This window comes from Malaclemys terrapin, chromosome 20 (genome assembly GCF_027887155.1).
Source record: "Malaclemys terrapin pileata isolate rMalTer1 chromosome 20, rMalTer1.hap1, whole genome shotgun sequence".
NCBI classification, from domain to species: domain Eukaryota; kingdom Metazoa; phylum Chordata; order Testudines; family Emydidae; genus Malaclemys; species Malaclemys terrapin.
In genome coordinates, this window is record NC_071524.1 from 18,065,679 (window position 1) to 18,085,022 (window position 19,344).

The 19,344-nt window shown below is 47.2% G+C and overlaps 1 protein-coding gene across 4 annotated transcripts in view; it reads right to left on the reverse strand.

The window, feature by feature from the left end:
• SIPA1L3 (signal induced proliferation associated 1 like 3) overlaps window positions 1-19,344 on the reverse strand; it is a 100,343-nt gene that overhangs the window by 73,456 nt on the left and 7,543 nt on the right. The window contains exon 1 of one of the 4 annotated variants that reach the window (XM_054009674.1): window positions 847-878. The exons of the other annotated variants lie outside the window; for them this stretch is intronic. The gene's annotated coding sequence lies outside the window, so the exon portion shown is untranslated. Of the gene's footprint in view, window positions 1-846; window positions 879-19,344 lie in introns of those variants that run through there. 4 annotated transcript variants of the gene reach the window in all.

The following is a 19,344-nucleotide window of genomic DNA, read 5'->3' on the forward strand; positions in this document are numbered from 1 at the left end:
AGGTGACCACTCATTTCACCCGAGAGCCGTTAGATAGACTAGGTGAGTTCCCACCCCACCAAATCTTCTCCTAGACCTACTTCCTAGAGATCCTTCTGCACATACTCTAGAGTAAAGCCCTGCAAGGGACTGTTCGTTAATCCTGCTCCCGCTACTATGGCGGCAGGCCCTGCAGGACTCATATAGACATGACCTGTGGACATGGAGCAACTGTTCACCGTGACCACTGGCATCCATCGGAGAGGAACAAATTAAGTAAAGCAACTCTACCAGCCCCATGAGATCTTGCAGGCAAGTCTGATGCACTTCCTGGTTGGCTCTGTCAAAGGGCTTTTGGGTAAAAAACAGATCTTAACCTAAGATCTTTTCTTCCATAGCCTTCCCACATAACTTGGGAAAGCCTCTTCAGCTTTGTGTAAAATGGGAACAGCCCTGTCTGAGCTCCCTCTCTGGTGTCGAGACCCTATGTTGGGACGTCTCTATGTCAAATTATTAATACACATTGTACAAAGTATGTTTAAGTAGTGTTACAACTGTGATAAAGCAAACAAAACCAAATAGATAATAAAGGCTGGAATGCTGGCCATGCCCTGTGCAGTGTTTGCCTATTTGTCAAGTTGAAGACACATAGTAGATTAATGTTCTGCCTAATTGTAATGGTCTCTTATTAGTTTGGAAAACCAGGAAGTTGTTCTACTAGAGCTAACAGAAGTGCTAAACTGGTCAAAAATATCTAGTGTTAAAAGTCTATGATGACAATGCACAAGTTTGCTGCCCTTCTTTTTATATAAAGACTATAATACAGTGGCAAGATTAACTTGGAAACTATTTAATGTAGCGCATTACCTGAATTGACCATGTTTAATTCAAATTTCATTCTCTGTTTATTCAGAGCCAAGATTCTCCTTGTATCACTTATGAGTTGCGACTCCGTAGCCTGGGGAACAATTAATGTGGTTACCGAGAGACACATGCAAAGTATCGCAGCTTCCCTTCGATTTGATTTTCAAGAGACTTCCCGATAGCTTTTGAAAATATCTTATTGCTGAGCAGCATGGTATTTTTCAAGCCTTCTATTCCAAAGCTCTACGTTACAGGTCACACCCCTCCTCCCTGAGTGTATATTTAGGAAACAAAACATTTTTATCCCAAAATAAATTGTTGATCAGGTGAAAACTGAAAGCTGGCTTCTGAATGGCATCCCTGGACTCGACAGCACAAGCTCACCAGCCTGTCTTTGGAAAGACCCTTTTTCCTACAAAAATAGTGACGTTTGTCCACCTACAGCTACGAGATCACCAAGGACAGGTGTTCCTTTCAGCACCAAACCTCAGATTCTATTGAGGGCAAACTACAACCTGAAGGTGGGTGTGTACCTCCCTACATGTGTCAATAAAGTCACACCCACACACCCATCCCATCACAATTCCAGCTTTAGAAAACAACAGCATGTCTAAGACACTGCTACAATGAAGGTATTACAGCTGCAGTTGGAATACAGTAGAACCCCTTTATCACTAAAGACAACTATCCCACTGCCAGAGAAAGCTTTATTGTGACGCGCACACAAGAGGGTCAGAGACCTGTGTCATTATTAAAACATGAAATGGCCATTAAGGGGCTTAGAACACACGAGGGAAACAGCACACAGCCCCAACCAACCAACCTGCCCTTGTGCTGCCTGTTTTAACCCTCCATTTCTCCCACTTCTCCAGACTCTCCCCGCTCTCAAGCTCATCTACACTCAGCCCCTGACAAGGTAAACAGGAACAGAGGGTCCTGTTAGTCTTAAAGGTGCCACAGGACTCTCTGTTGCTTTTTACAGATTCAGACTAACACGGCTACTCCTCTGATATAAGGTAAACAGGGAAACTCCAGCTGAACATGTTAATATTTTTAAAGTGTCCCTCCCTCCACCCACACCACCCTAACCCGCACCAAAACTCACTATCCACCTGCCTGCATCATGACTGGTGAGATGGAAGGAGCCTTTTCCAGCAGTCCTGTCAACTCTTTTGTCTTGGCTTCAAGAGAACTCAAGAGCCTGGCTTGGCAAGGACACCACTCCCGGCCTCATTCCCAGCCAGATGACTTTATTACAAGCGAGAACACTCCCTACACATTTAATGAACAGCGGCAGAAAAACACAGAGCAGCTTTAAACACTCTCCCACAGACACTCCTAGGTAAACTGGAGCGAGCATAAAAGATTTACAGCAGCATTAATTATTTATTTGGTAGTGATACATTCGTACGTGTGCTGGAGAAACTGGAAAAACCTCTCGGGAATTCGGCGGGTATTTGAATAGCGGCCTCGCCATGACGTGTCCATGTGAAACAACAGCATCTATGCTCCCCTGTTGTAGGAGTATGCACAATAGGCCAAATTCTGCAGACAATGGGACTGGCAGAGGGATTCAAGTCAGTGCAGAAATTAGCTCAGAACCAGCCACCTCGTTGTCCCACGCCAGACAGTCAGCCGTAGCACACCTAACAAAGGCCTGTCCACGCGTGGTTTTTTTAAGTATCCATTAGAAGCAGTGCAATCCAGTAGACAGGATACTGGGCTTCTATTCCCAGCTCTGCCACTGGCTTGCTGTGTGACCTTGGGCAAGTCACATGATTACTCTGTACCTCAGTTTCCCTTCCCCCACTCTTCCATCTGGTCTAGCACTCATTAAAGCACTTTTGGGCAGGGTCTGTATGAATATGTGCAGAGCCTAGCACAATGGGATCCCAATCCTGGTTGGAGGTCCGGGTGCTACTTTAACAAACTATTAACAACAGATCCCTTAGCATAGCAGGTACTTACAAAGATGTTTCTGCCATGAGCCATGTACTTAGCCAATGTGAAATCCATTTCGTAAGCTTCTGAAATTGTTTAAAGTCATCAGCCGGAGGAGGTGGGGGTGGGAATCTGAGGAGGGGTCTGCAGCACTGTCCCAAGGCAGGAGCACAGTGCAGAGGTGATGGTGTTTGTCTTCCTCACCCTGAAGGTCCTGGAGAAGTAGGGGCACCAGGGAAAGTCTCGGTGACCGAGTGGATCTAGGTACTGGCTGTTGTTCATTACAGTAACAATGGACCCTTTGGAGCACCTGAGACAAACAAGTCTTCAGAGAATCTAAATTCCTGCAGGACCAGATCGATCTGCACCCAAACTCAACAAACCTCTGCAAGAGGACCATGTCCGTGGTACGGACTTCTTCAACACAGGCTGTTTAGAGTCTCTGCTGGTGTGATCATGCTTAGATGGTGCTGAAGACTTCTTCAGTTCCAAGGCATGCTTTGTACCATGATTCTTCAAGGAGGTTAGTCTTCTACAGAGAGCTCCAAGGAAGACTGGGGCCTCAGCAGTACCCTTTCGGGAACATGAAGGCTCCAAAATAATCCATTTCTCTGGCGACTGAGGCTTTTCTGAGGCAGATTTTCTCTGAGAAGATCCAGAACTCCTCTTTGTGGAAGCACTGCTGGTATCCTCCATGTTTTTATCCCACAAAGATCTAAGCAAGCAGGGTACAGAGGTGGACGGGCCAGTATGCTCACATGGAGACCGATGAGGGGGGTATATGGGCCTGAATCTGAGCTGGCTGAAGGGAGCGCTCCATCATGAGGAGCCACGTTGAATCAGTATATTTTCTAGATCTGCTCTTGAAGGATGAGCAGGTCTTGCATTGCGATGGTACGTGCATGTCTCCCCGACAGCAGATACACTGGGAATGCCCGTCGCTGCCCGGGAGAGATTCCCCACAGGCGAGACACCACTTGAATTGCAGGGATCCCAGCACACCATGGAGACAACAATCCCTGAGTGAGAACCCCTCAAACAGGGGGAGGGAAGGAGAGTCTAACAGGAAAAATTACCCTGACACTAGGGGGGAAGACTTATAAAAACTATAAGCATCTAGACAAGACGCTGGGCTCTAACCTACTAATAGCGACTCTTTAGACGTCAGTGGGCCTGCTTCTCCTTTGCCTTGCCCCTCGACGTGCCAGTTTACTTAGTACTCCTGCGCCGCGCTGGGCAGCAGAGTCAGGCCCCTTGTTTCCCGAGGACGTTGGATTGGTCCACAGGCATTTTTTACAATGCGATGTTAACAAGGCTTGTCTGCTCGAAGTTGTTCTGCGCAGCGGTAGCTAGGCTGGTGCATTTAAATGTGCTGCCTCGATGTAAAAAATGATTTGTGTTGGTGCTGCTTGCACTCCTGCAGTGACGTTTGTGCAACAACAAACCTGTGTGGACAAGCACACAAAGAGACGCATAACCATGCTCCCGGCCCACCCCTGCATTTTAACCTACACCTCTAACACTCTGATCACCCCCGGAAATACACCGACCTACTAGAACCATCAAATGAGTTGGCATGTTGCATTAACACAAGGAGCACAAAAAGAAAGTGGAGTTTTTCATTTCCTACAAAATGCGCAGTGGAGGGCGTTTTCCCTTAGGTCTGTGGAAAGCTTGATTCAATCGTTTTAAAGAGCTCAAAATGAAACTAAGACGTATAGATTCATTGTGATTATGAATCCCACTCAGCGCAGAACCAGCCTGCTCTAGAAAGCTCTGAAAGACTCCAGACTTCAAAAGCTACCAGATTAGTTCTCCCAGAACTTAAGATCTCCACAGTGAGGTCACCTTCTCTGAAAAGGCTGTTTATTAAATTGTATTTCTTTATCTGCTTAAGGAAGTTGTCAGCCAAGGCACTCCCCTCCTTTCAGCACATAACTAGGAGTAAACCCCACCCAGTTTTCCGTCTCCAACACTCTCGCATGTGTGTATTCCAATTTCTCACTAGGAAGCATGTTAAAATGGACCTGTCCCCCCCATTGTGCGTTACACAGATAGGATTCCCAGTAAGGTTAAGTGGAGAAAATAAAGAACGTAGTCCGTGAGAAATTTCTCCCGCTATTTGCTCCGGAGTTGGTGGCAGCTGCAACTTCAAATCTGAAATCAGAATTTCTAGGTAAAGTACTAACTAAAAATGCACTAAGTTCAATTGGGAAAAAGCCTTGGGCAGGGGGAGGGAATATTCCGAGTGCAACAGCAAGCAAAGAGAGCAGGTATTTCTGCAAATACCCAGGACTGAAATGTGCATTTCAAAAACTATTCTAGTTTGGGGGGAAACATTTTAATTATTAACCACAGACCTTTTGATAAACAGTACTAGAATTTTTGATGCCTCTAACAGAAAGCTCTATGGAGTGCATGCAGAATATATTTTTAACCTTCCATTAGCCCTCAGTGGAAAAGTGCTTGTAGTCCAAATTAGAGTCAAGCCTTCTTCCTTTTTAAAAGTAAAAAGGGGAAAGGAGTAAACCCTTATCTAGGAATGAAAAAATTATTGTTCCTTTTTTGTGACATAAATTATCTCAATAAAAAGAAAAACCAGTCAATGTGGATCAACGTGATCCAGTCTCACAAAGAACGGCTTTTAGCAAACATGAATTGTAAAAATCAGTGTTGTAGAAAGAAAATACAGCCCTGTTTGAAGTATCAGTCATGTGGAAAACCTCAGCTGGCCACAGAAGGCCAACCCTATCAACAGTAAACTCAGATTATTACAGACTCTACTGCATCTCAGTTTAACAATTCATTCAGCCCCACAGGGATTCAGTCAACTGGCACAAGCCTCCAGGATGCCTTCCTTATGCTAGAGCTACTGTAGAGAGAGGGACTCCTTGGGATTAGCGTCAGCATCCCATGAAAATCGATCCTGGAGGTTTGTTTTCGTCCCCTGTGTAAAGTAAGCTGCAGCTAGCCCAGCTGGGGGGAAGAGAGCACAGAGAAGAACCACGTACCCTTTTGAATATTTAAAGAGCATTTACAGGGACAATGTCAGGGCTAGCGAGCTTAAAATTAGACCTGCCAACTTCATGTATCCCCCAGAGGTGCCTGTAACCCATTGCTCTGATCAGAAGGCTCCCTCTTCCCTTCTGAGCAACCAGGCGATGGAAATTCCCAAGAGTCCTGTCTGCAGACAGCAAAGTGGGATCAATTTTGCCACGAGAGGCAGGAGGGAGGGTTCAAGACCCACCCCTTGTGGCGGGGGGGAGTGGGAGAAGAGGTTGCTGGCATTTTAGATACTGCTACAGCCTTGGCTTGGGAAGAGGAGAGATTTCATTTTTTAAAGTAACAGGTTACACATGGAGATTCTCAGTACCCACAGACCCTTAGGTGAGGGAAATGGGCCCTGCTTCATTGACTTAAGCTGTGCCCATGTGCACCAGGTGAGGATCTGACCTGTGCCCCTCAAATGTATTGCTTGTGAACTACCAAACAATCCGAAGGCCGCACCAGAGCCCTCTAGAGCCCAAGATGCCTAGTTCTGATGGGACATCACTTTACTGGGGCAACAAATGGCTTCTGGGTACGTTCTCCACAAGTTCCACAAGGCGGACAGCTGCAGACAAATTACAACCGTCTGTTTAACTCCCAAGGAAAAGAAAGAGGCGCCTCTGCTCAGCACACTTACAAAGATAAGCCCTCAAATATCACGTATGGAAAGAACACAGTTGGTTTTAAAGACAAGGCCCAGGCTGTGATAATTGCTTCTTCTAGGATGAAATTATTCCACAGCAGAAACTCAACAAAGGAGAACAGCTGTTCTGCAAGGGGAAGGGTTTCTAATTTCACTAAGACCCAAATTCTGAACACATTATTGCAAAAAGCCTTATAAAACGTGTGCAGGTCTCTCCTGCACCTTCAGCTTTGCTTTGAACTTCTCTGCCTAGGAACATTTACAAGATATTTCTAGTCTGTTCATCTTAGTATCACGGTACTGGGGTCATAGACATAACTGAGCGCCGCATAGACTGTAATATACTTATCCTCACACTCATATCAGGCAGAGGAGTGCTATTATATCCCCATTGTACAGATGGGGGACCGAAACACAGAGAGGCTAGGTGAGCTGCCCACTGTCACAAAGTGAGTCGGTGGCGGAGCAGAGGATTTGAACCAGGTCTCAAGTCCAGGGTAGTGCTCTAACCACTGGGCCATCCTTCCTCTTAATCAGGGTGGCAGCCTAAAGACAGTCACTAGTGCCAACTTAGTGAATTCACACACACCCCTTATTCTAAATCAAACCGCCATTTCCCTCCTTTTAGCCAGGTCTAATGAACCAATCTCTAAAATATATTCCCAGCGTGAGTGTGACCTTGAACGCACCAAAAAGTCTGCTGTGCTTTCATGCCAGTGGCAAAGCAAGCAAAACACACTAGCAAATCCGAAGGCGGAGCTTTGTAACTCATACAAAGCGCAGGACAAGAGAGAATCAGCCCAGTTTTGTTGCCCCCACGACAGAGAGCAAAGGTCTTTTGGCAGGTTTGAACTGCCACTAGCAAACAATCACGCACCAACTTGGCGAACACACCTGACCTGTTTGTCCTTCCTGTTTTCCAAAGAGCATTTATGCAAAGCATCAACGTAAGTGAAGAGCTAGTTAATTAATAAGCATTCCCCCCTCCTCTCTGTGCTCTTCGCTCACGCTGAGGTTTAAATACATTACCTGGCACTAAAGACCTTAGAGACAAGATAATTCTGTGCTAGATCAGTACAATTAGGGCAAAAAGACTGAGGCAAGGGCACAAATACAGCCAACAACCCCCCAGGTACCGCAGCAGGAGCCATGCTTCAGACAGCTTTTACCCTAGGCACACGGTTTAATTCAGTTCCCGCTTAAGTAATCTTTTGAAAGAGGTCTCGCTCGAGCTTTAGGGGGTTGTTTAAAGAGGTATCAGTGACTTTAGTAAGTTGTTGCATTTCCTGAATCCATGCAATGACATGGTTACACCATTTTCACAAGCAGATTCAAGACCGAAGCTCTACAGATGCACTCCTGGGCTGGAGACGGACATCAAGGGTTTGTCGCTCACATCTGGCTACTCCTGCTGCTGCTGCTAATTCACCCCTGTATAAAGTAATACAAAAGGGGAGGGGTGGAATGGAGTATGTTCACAACAATGCTTCAATACAATGGCGCTCAACCTTTCCCACAATGGGCCCCCAACCCACCTAGCTGCGACCCTCATTTCTTCTATCCAGATGGGACGGGCAAGGCAGTTTGTGCCCCGCAGCGCTAATGGAAGTCAGAGTACACCAGCTAGGGCACTGCAAGGTCTCTTCTGCACAAGCATTTCCCATTATTGCACGAGCACCAGTGCAGCAAGAGTGTAGTCGGAACATCGTTAGCCACTCGTGTCGTACACCGTGTCATCCAGAGCTGTTCTGGGCAGGTCCAGACAGCACAACCACTGCAGCTGTGCTCTATGCTAGGGCTCCCATCGGCACTTATGCAGTGGTGGGAAAGTGCAGAGAAAAATGCACAGTCCAGGAGATTTTGCTGACATGGTAGCGTGCCACAAAACACTCCTCTCTCAGTCAGCAGAGAATGTGCATGCATCTCTGCCCCTGCCGGCCAAAGGAGCAGTTGGCCAGGGTTCGGGGAATGTCATGGCATCAGGGTACACATCAAACTAGTTTATCGTGCAGCTGTGATGAGAGGGCATCTGTACTGCAAGCCATGCCAACGCAGCAAAAGTAAGTGTGTGTGTGTGTGTGTGTGTGTGTGTGTGTGTGTGTGTGTGTGTCGGAGACAGGAGAAAGTTACACCTGACTGAACCAGGGTCTCCTCAATTCAGGTAGGTTGGGCCTAAAACAAATACAAGTACACCTCTACCTCGATAGAACGCTGTCCTCGGGAGCCAAAAAATCTTACCGCATTATTGGTGAAACCGAGTTCTAACGAACTTGCTTTGATCCACCAGAGTGCGCAGCCCCGCACCCCCAGAGCACTGCTTTACCACGTTATATCTGAATTTGTGTTATATCGGGTCGCGTTGTATCAGGGTAGAGGTGTATTCAGTTTGGTTAAAAAGGGGAGTTTTTTTAGCTTGTGGGGGGGTTTTGGATTTGTTTTTTTAAGGGTTGGCTCTGATTCTCTATCTCCTTGCGCCTTGTGCACTCATTTTCACTTATGCAAAATGGATGCAAACACTGGCATTCTGATTTGGTCGTGTTTCACACTCAATTTGCACGGGGTTAAATATACGCACAAGATGCAGGATGACAAAGAATCTGACACTTTGCGCTTCATTCTGTTGTAATTCTAGTGAAAGCGGTTTGTTTGAATTGAAACATATCCTTTGTAGCCTTTGCAACCCGGACAGTGCTGGGTCATGAGAACCTGAACGCTGTGACCCGGTTTGCACTGCCCAAGGCACGTGAAGTGCAGTAAGTAAAGAGAGTATGAATGGGGAAAAGAAAACTCAATTGTTTAAATTCTAAGACCTTTTAACAATCTCAAGTGTTCTTAGGAACAGCTCATAATAGATTACAAAGAAATGCCCTCCTTTTCCATCCACAGAACATCTCTGGAATTGATTTGCACAACTGGAATCCAGGACAAATTGCAATGTGAGTGGACAACATGAAAGTGACAAGTTTCATCTGTGTCCCCTGGGGATCTCCTGCCCATTTACTGCAAGGTTACCACACAGACGCACAGCAGCAGACTTCCCAAATAAATGCTCCGTGTCAACCCTGACAAGCATTTGCAAGATGGGCAGGTGGCAACATTTCAGGGGCATAGGGTCCACCTTAAAGACATGCCAAACACATCTTGATAAGAGCAACCAACCTCTGGTGCATGAGAATATCAAATTCATGTGTGCAGGATACATACATGTTTCAAACTACACAAAAGACAAATCAGATCATCTAGGAAGTTCTCGCTGAAAACGCACTGCCTTTGGAGTAAACACTGGGGCAGTTTTTAAAGTAAAAACTGATATGTGCAGCATCTGTCTTTATGAAAAGCAGCCCCCGCGCTCACTTTGGAAATCTAGGATAGATAAGCCTCTGCCATCCAGCAGAAATCAGATTACAAAATAATCACTTACATTTGTCAACTGTTTTGCCCTGTATTTTTCAGCTAGTAGCACTAACCTTTTTTTTTAAAAAACCACAACATCGGCATAATAAGCCATTTTGTTTCTTACATCTTTAAGAAGTTTGCTCCCATGCTGAGGCTTCCTAATTGTCAGCCTGCACCCAGAGAAATATTTTAAACCTGTGATAAAGCCATGTGTCAAGGTAGTGGTAAGAGAGCACCTCACACAATCTTAGCGCAACAAAACTATTCCCAGCTACTCTAAAGGACTAGCCCCTGGCCTGATAACGTTATGCAATTTCTTCCTACATCAAGGGTGGATGTTTCCAAGCACTTTGACCAATTGCCCTTCACATCTCCCCCGGCCCTTGTCACAAGAGCTCTTACTTTAATTTTAGTTTAAAGGCTCAGTTAACTTGCAGCATAGGAATGTCTGTACCACTCCTCTCCTATTAAAGACTTAGTGTTCATAATGGCATATTGAACGGAAGTGCTTAACCTCTGCTCTGGATACAGGGATGAATAGGCTCTTTATACATCCTCACAAGCCCAAGATGAGAGCAAGCACATTTCACGTTTATCCCACAAGCACTTGGTTCATTTATTTCTCACTATTGTCTTTCCCCAGAAAGCACCTTCATGTGCGGTTTATACAGGGAGAATGGGAGTTCCTATGCCCCCGTGCTAAAGAACAACTCGGAATAGGCACTGTTACTGCATTTCATAGGAGGAAAGAGTTTGTGCATCCAGAGTTGCTGCAAATAATATCCTCGATGCAATCAGGGTGGGGAGGCCAGGAGAGGAGGAGTTCATAGTCTAAAGGCTTATCTTTCCTGAGAGTAAAGGTTATTTACGATATTGATGTGCCAGCTACAGATGTAAATACCATTTAAAAGATTAAAAATATTTTCTTTAAATGGTTAACCGATTAAGCGGCTGGGGCTGATCCCACTGGCCAGCATGGCTTGGGATGGGCCCGGGCCCACTCGGGCTGGGCGGCACTGCTCCAGCTGGGTCCGCTCCGGCCAGGCGGCGTGGGGCCACTGGGGCCGGTGGGCTAATGGGTAAGACCTGTGCTTACCGGTTAACATTTTACATCCCTAGTGCCAGCCTCCTCCCAACTCAAGGTAACAGCTTCCTGATTTGAAAGAAGGAGTTCTTGTCGGGCTGGGAAAGGAAAGCCTGTACAGTGCAGTTCCTCATTCTGTCACTCCACACTGCAAATCTACAACGTGCTTCTCTTGGAACAGAGTCTCCAGGGAAGGAAAGAGATGCCATGAAACGGTCACAGGGTCAGCAGATCCACCCATAGAGACTCTAATGCTGATAATTTTACATCTAATTTGATTGCAGCTTCTATTTCAGAAAACTCGAGAGAGCTGGGTTCTGGCATAATAAAGAGCAATACTTATCTAGCTCACTGCTCTCAGGACTTGATCAAGTTTAGAGGAAAGAACGTAATTGTGTTTGTGAGCACAGCCACTTCATTTGCGGCCAAGAGGTCAGAGACACTTAGCTCTGCTTTGAATCTCAGACAGATATGGATAGTTAACTACAGCATGGCAGATTTTCTTAAGCAAACAGATTTTCAGGCCCACACCACACAGGATCCTAAAGCACTAGCCAATATTATGTCCCAATACCCGCAAAATAAATCAATAAATCAGTCAAAGAGGAGGAAGGGATCTTCACTTACAGTAATATTAGGAGATCTGGGTTAAATTCCCGGCTCCATCACAGACTGTGTCACCCTGGGTAAGTAACTGCTTCTCTCTAGGCCTCAGTTTCCCTTCTGTAAAATGGGGGTAATGACCCTTACTTTCTCCCAATGCCACTCTGCTATTTAGATTGCACGCTCCTGGGGCAGGGACTGTCTCTTAGTCTGGGTCTGTGCAGCCCCAGCACAACATGGCCCCAATCAGCCATCGGAATACAAATAATTTCTCCATGGTTTTCAGAAACCACTACCCCATTTTCATTCAAGATAGAATATCACAAAACTATCAGCTGTTGCCTCAAGTCCCTAAGTAGCAGCCAAGCTCTCTAACAGTCTAGTCCAGTCACTGACCAGAAAGACACTTCTGCCATCAATGCGACAATGCAGTGGCTGGCTATTTCTAAAAGAAGCCTTCTTAGACTCCTCTGAGTCACACCCAGCCAGCTCCGGACTGCTCTGAGGAGAGTCTGCCAGCCTGCAGATTGCCTAGCAGGAGAACTGTGCTAATGGCGCTGCAAAGCATCAAATGCTGCTGTGCTACAAGACAGGCTGAGTCAAATGGGCCGTCCTAAACCTTGTCAATTCCTTGGTCCTCTCCTCCCAAAGACGAAATCAGAAGACCAATCTAGACCACCACATTTCATCCCACTCCAAAAGTGGAAGAGATTCCCAGTTCATTCATGGCTTCCCCCATTTGCAGGCTACAGCTCATGCCCTGCATAAAGGTTACTTCAAATCCATTACATATCCTTATACAAAAGACAAACCTATGCAACGTATTCTCTCTCTCACACACACACACAGCCTCTCTGGAGACCAGTTTACAAATCTAACACCCGGACACATGTGAGTCAGGCTTAGTTTGTCACGAGAGCAACTGGGAAAGGAAAAGGCCAACGGCAACACCTGTTTTAATTTAAGCAAGAATAAGAACAATATGCAATGAACAACGAAGGCCAGCAAATGTTAAGTGGATGCTATGAACAGAATAGGATGTTTGCTGTGTGCGCATAGTAGATTTCCTTAGCAAAGCCCCAAAAGTCTCAGTGAGAAAGAAAGGTCCCACCAGAAGCTTTAGAAAGGAAGAGGGATCATGCAATGGGAAGACGAACACTGTTCACACATCAGCGGCAGAGCCAGAACCAGAACCGAGGTGCCTGACTCCAGTCCAACGCTTTAATCACTGCATCATGCCGGCATGGGGAGTGAGTCACCAGTTACCTTGTCTGCTGCCCTCTCCTGCACCACAGCACATAACGTGATTAAAGCACACGCTACCCTTAAACGTGCGCCATATGCTTTTCAAAGTAATGGGAGTCCCCCCATAGTCTTACCCAGGGGAATGGTGAGATGGGGCACAAAGGAACCAGACTGTCCGATTGCTTACTCAGCAGGTGTCTTTAGCAACCCAACCAAAGGCAGAGTAGGTTGCGGGATCAAGAGTTAAAGAGCTACACCATTTGCTACCTTTGCTAGCAAACACTCACTGAAACTTAGAGTCCAGTCTAAAGCATTTACAAAAGCACCATGGATATTTTTTCTGAAGGAGGGTGCCTCTAACTGGCTGGCTCGCGAGACAAATTACAGAATGAAAATTATCTGCATTGTCAGGAGATGGAAGCCCATGGGGAGACAGCCTATTACACAGTTTGATTTTCTGCCTCACTCTGTGTTTCCTCCTGCAACCTTTGCTAGCTCAGTGGCTCCTCTACGCAGCTTTGGCATAAAGGCCAAGCATTTCAAAATAGATCTCTTGCCTCTAATTCCCCATTACTTGACAAAGCGAGGAAGAATAAGCACGAGGCGACTGCAGTAGGAGTTTGGGTTAATCGTCGTCTAGTGGGACCCAGCAGCTGTACGTTCCATTGCTACGATCATCGTACCGAAGAGGAAGCACCTCACATTTTTGACACGGGGAATTCTTATTTCGGCAGGTCTGCACTAAAAGGGACCCACAAGGAGGCGGATGGCAGTGGGAGGTCTGTGCCTGGAAGAGGAGGGTTATTCTGGGGGCTGAGAGAAATTCACTCAGTGCTGATGGACATTCCGAATCCGAGCAAGAGATCGGACTGCTGTAACGTTCTACCTGGCGCCATGCAGCTACCACACCTGGGGCAGAATGCTGCACAGAGCTGCACATCGGGACCACATTAGACAAGTGCTCCGAGACAGGCATTGGCTTCCAATAAGCTTCCACGTGGAATGAAAGGTGCTGGTTTTTAGCCCTAAAGACTGATTACTAACCTTACCAAAAGCATGACTCTTCAAGCAGTGTTTCTATTCGTAGGCCACTCTCGCTGCATGTGAACCCGGCGCTCATGACCGGAATGGGGCTGCACCTACACCACCCTCGTACCCCCCCTCCCTGAGTACAAAGGGTGAAGCAGGCCCAATCGCCTCTCAGTTTCTTCGCCAACAGAGAATCCAGGTGTTATCAGAGGCCACAGTAGCAGGGAAGGAAGGTGGGTCCACTCTTAGTGACTCAAACAGTAACCTGACAGGTATGAGGTGGGCACACAGGCAAATCAGACAGTGATCGGAAGGCAGTTCTGCACAGACATCAGACCTAGAGGCCTCTGTGAGGGAAAAGTATTTCGAAAGTGTGTGTACCGATCCCCGGGTGGCTGCCCTACAAACTTCAGAGATGGCCACACGGATGTTGCCTGGGCGCTAGCTGAATGAGTTGTGGGCCTGCCTGGTGGTCTAGACACGCTAGCTGATACCAGTTTAGTGCAGTCAGTCAGTGGCCCATTTGGAAAGCCTTGGGAATGAAAAGCTCGACTCCTTTCCTTGTCCGCAAAGCAATAAACAATCTAGCAGAGGCCTTGAATCGTTTGATTCTACCAAGTAAAAGGAGAGAGCCCGGAGTGCACCTAAGGTCTGAAGCCTGACTCCCCTTGACTGGTGTGTGGTTTACGGAAGAACACTGGTAAATGTTCCATCTCTTTTAGATGGAAGTCAAAGATCCCATTAGGTAAAAATATTGGATGGGCTTGTATGGTAACTTTGTCCTATGGAAGACAAGGTATGGTGGGCCTGCCATGACATACTTGCCACTGAAACAAAACACAGAGTATCAGAACTGCTCCAGGAGTGGGGGAAGCCCTGGCTCTCAGATGAAGGAAGGAAGAACTGGGCACCCCTCTTCCTTTTTTTCTGGGGAATTAGAAAATGAGACTAAAAACCCTTACCCCTGAATGGAGGCAGAAACTCTTCTGTCACCCCAAGAGACAGAAGCGAGTCCACTTCCTGTTGCAACAGGGGCCTTGCAGGAGGACAAGGAAGAGAGTTGTCCCACCTCAATGATTTCCAGCACCCAGTGGCCCAGACAATAAAACAATCAGTCTCCAAATGAGGTAGAAAAGGGGGGGTTCAGAAGTGAGTCATGTGGTCCTCAACCACACTGTCCAATTGGCAAGGAAGAAGCTGAGGGGCTTCGTTTACGAAACTGCTGTTTCTATGAAATTCCAACAGCTTTTGAGGAACCTGCCTAGAACGTGTCTGCTGTCTACCCAGTCTTCTTCTAGGCTGTGGGGTCTAAATACCTAGAGAACTGAGAGGCCCAGGAATCCTTCAAGGAACACACCACCTCTTCCATTTTATTGCTGAAAGGTTAGCACCACCAGTTGTGCTCTGCACCTCCCCAGGGAGTCCCAAAGATTGCAGTCAAGGTGACCTCTCTCATTACAACAGAAGTTGCCACAGATCTTCCAATGAGATCAGAGGCATCAGTCGCTGCCTGGAGGGACATTCGTGCCACTAACTGCTCCTAGGCATTTATGCTCATCTCTAGATTCCTGATGGCGCTTGTTCGCAAACTCGCTCACCTTATGCCAGTGAAGATAGTCATACCTAGACAATAATGCCTGGTAGCTGGCAATTCTGAGCTGGAGTCTGGCAGGTGTAATCCTTTCTCCCGAACAAGTCCAGACATTTCAGTTCTTTCTCCGTAGGCTTGGCTCCCCGTTGTCTAGATCGGGGTAGGCAACCTATGGCACGCATGCCAAAGGCGGCACGCGAGCTGATTTTCAGTGGCATTCATACTGCTTGGGTCCTGGCCACCGGTCCGGGGGGCTCTGCATTTTAATTTAATTTTAAATGAAGCTTCTTAAACATTTTAAAAACCTTATTTACTTTACATACAACAATAGTTTAGTTATATATTATAGAGACCGTCTTTGTTAAAATGTATGACTGGCACGCGAAACCTTAAATTAGAGTGAATAAATGAAGAGTTAGCACAGCACTTCTGAAAGGTTGCCAACCCCTGCTCTAGATCCTACTTGTGTAGCTGTTGCAACCAGCGAACCAAGCACTGACCATGTGTAAAAACATTCAAAACTAGCTGAAGGCACCTGATACCACTTGTCGGCTTTCCTGAATGTTCAAGGAGCTGATGCTGGCATTTGCCACAGGTGATGCGCTTGGCCAGCAGAAGCTTATTGATTGGCATTGCCAACCTCTCTGGCATCAAGGAGTGGAGATTATCTAGAAGCTTGTGGGATTTCCACAGCATCTGCCAGCCTTCAAGGCAAGCCTTGAAGAGTTTTCTATTTGTCAGAAGGGGATGGAGTAGCAGGAGACACGACTTCACTGGGCCATGAAGGAGAGAGAGCAGCTGGAATGAGTTCTGCCAGCGGACGGTGGCAGTTGCTCAGACTTGGCGCAAGGCCTTTGGGGCAGAAGACAGTGCTGCACCCTACGGGATCTTATTGGAGCTACTCTAGAAGGAGCCATGGAGGAGGGTCTCTGTCAGGTATAACGCCAGGTATACAAGATCCAATCTGGCCAGGGTTGACAGCTCTAGGAGACAGGAGCAGGGGGCCACTGTGGGGTACTAAAGGGATTGTCTCTCTCAACACCCTTTGCCTGCAAGCGTAAAAGGACCTCGAACCCCTCTCAGATGACATGGAGCTATGAGCAGAATGGGATCCGGGACAGTATCCAGGAGCAGCTCTCCTGCTACCCTCAGAAGTGGAGTGGAAGACGTTATCTTTGAGTTTCTGTAGGAGTGGCTGGATGTGTTATAGGGAACTCCCTTATCTGTGCCTCAGACCCACTCAGCACCCGTGTCCGGCCAGCAGCTGCTATCAAAGGACAAACCCTCACTGTAGATGTTAGTAGCGGCCACTCAGGAAGCACCAACACCTTGAAGGCACTCGGTACCAAGAAGGTCGTTACTACGAATGGCCTGTGTGATGGGACGCCTGTCCCACACTAGGCTCTCGGGGGTTAATAGAGCCCTTGGGAGGCTGCCCGGGAGGTAGCCAATCAGAGAGGGGCTGCAAGGAGCAGCCAATCAGGGCTGGGCCAGCCCGTATAAGAAGGGCTGCAGAGCAGTTTCAGTCAGTCACTCCCTGGAGCCTGAGGAGGACGGGTTGTCTTGTAGACTGAAGGCAGCAAGCTCCCTGGACAGAGCAGTGCTGCAGGCAGAGACCCAGGGAGCTAAAGGCAGCTCCGGGCAGGCTGCAGAGATCTGCAGGCTGAGGCCCTGAGACAAGGGCAAAGAGAGTGCTGGGGCTGCGGGAAAGTGGCCCAGGGAGATCTACAGAGGAGTCTGAGGGGATGCCGCAAGTGGCGGCCATTTACAGGGTCCCTGAGCCGGGATCCGGAGTCGTGGGTGGGCCCGGGTCCCCCCCTCCCAAGTCACCACTGGGGAAGTAGCTGGACAGATATTGCAGAGCCCCCGGAAGCGGGGAACCCAGAGCATAACATGGCTGGAGGGCTGTGTCACTGAAGAGGTCCTGGGAGTGACGTGGGTCCCAGAGCAGAAGTGACGGCAGCAAGGCACCACCAGAAGAGGGTGCACTGGCGAGAAAAGCTAATCCCTGTGACAGCCAGCACCAGAGCGAGAGGCACAGCAGATGTAGGTATCGAGGTCAGTGCCAGCACTAGGAGCCCCGCTGACAGTACCGCAGTTCCCGATACAGATGCAGCTTGAAGCGGCTCCTTAGCTGGTACCGAAGCTCAGCGACCAGAGTCCTTCGGGTCTTTTGGTATTCTGGGGTATTTTATTCATGGGATGGGCACCCAGCAGATGGGGTGGATGCTTATAACTATACTTCAGAGTCCATAAAAACAGCAAATTCGCAGTTGATCGTAAAGATTATTATAATATCCATGAAGCACCAAGGGGCAGTTTCTTATAGGAACTTTTGGAACTGCTAAATCCAAGGAAGTTAGATGTGCCTGTCAGATTTAAAAGGCCCAGATTTACTCCTGCATTAAACACTATTGTAAAGACTTTATAGGAACATAAAGACTTTTCATCCTTGAATCTCAAAGTGCTTCTCAATGAAGCTACACAACCGACTCTAACATGGTTCTAGCCTCATTTTAAAGGGGGAGTGACGAGACTAAGAACTCAGGTGGCCTGAATCCCAGTCCTCTTTTGTCTGCAGTAGAGCTCCCATTCCATCCCTCGCCAGCTCAACCGTGTCCTGGGTTCACCCAGAGCTGGAGTACCTGGGGCAGTGCAGACCAGACATGCCAAGGAGGAAATTTGCCTGACAAAGCTCTTTTATATGCCTTTAATTTTTCTGGGTAGGAATACTGTTGCCTGGAGTCTGACCTGAGCTTTGCATACAGACAAGTGGGGAGGGGAGGGGGGAGGCGCACCAGCTGGAAAAAGTCAGATGCAGGTAAAAGCCAACCCAGAATAAAAACCACAGTCAACAGCTAACACTGCAGCCTCCAAACAGAGAATTAGCAAGGTAATTAAACTAAAAGGTTCACGATTTTGTGATTAATTAGGGTTGGTTAAGGCCAAATAATCCCCATTGCTGAGCAATCAGGATGCCATTAATTTTCTTATTATAAAAGAAAATACATCAAACAGATGGTTAAACATCAGAGCTGCAATATGGAAGAAAGCGATAATTCAGGCCCGTCACAAGAACACTGGGAAAGGACATCGCACCCACTCAGCAGAGAGGCACGACAGAGCCCAGATGCTATTCATTCACATTTATTCTCCAAACTGAGCCTGGGATTAGAAAACTAGACCTCCACCTATTTATCTGATGGAGACGGTGTAATTGGAGATAACGCAGCATTCATGCTGGGTGTCAAACGAAATTAACAACAACATATATCAACTGGTTGGTAACTGTGGGCAGATTCCGACTTGTCCAATTCTGGAGGCACCTCAGCTGGAATATCCAATTACTGTAATTTTAAGATTCCTTGAACAGCAGCTCTGGGCGCTGAAGGAGGAAATGCAGCAACTCATCTAGATGCCCAATAGGCTTTAGCCCGAGTTCTATAGATTTTCAAAGCCAAAAGGGACCATTCTGACCACCTACCCCGGCCTCCTGCATAACCCAGGCCAGAGACCTACACTCCCGGAGTCTTTCTACCCACCCATATGTTGAAGGTGAGCTAGAGCAAGTATTTTAGAAATATGAAGTTCAGCGGGAGTTAGGCCCATCAGCCATGCAGTTTGGGAGGAGTGAGGGGGCACACTGACCTCGCCTTGTTAAAGCCGGGGGAAACCTTCCCCGAGATATTTTTTTTCTTATTGGAGTCAACTGATGATGTCAGAAGACAGAAGCAGATGAGGAAATGTCTGCTATTAAATAACCTTGTTCCTCTAGTTCGCCATTTAATTAAAATCTGTCCATCTCCAGGATAAGAAATATTGCCTATTAAATTGTCAGCGAACTCTGAGCCGTGGGCTGCCTGCTAATGCCTACACTCCCGAGTGTACTTCCACTAACAGAATACCAATTGAGAGAGAGAG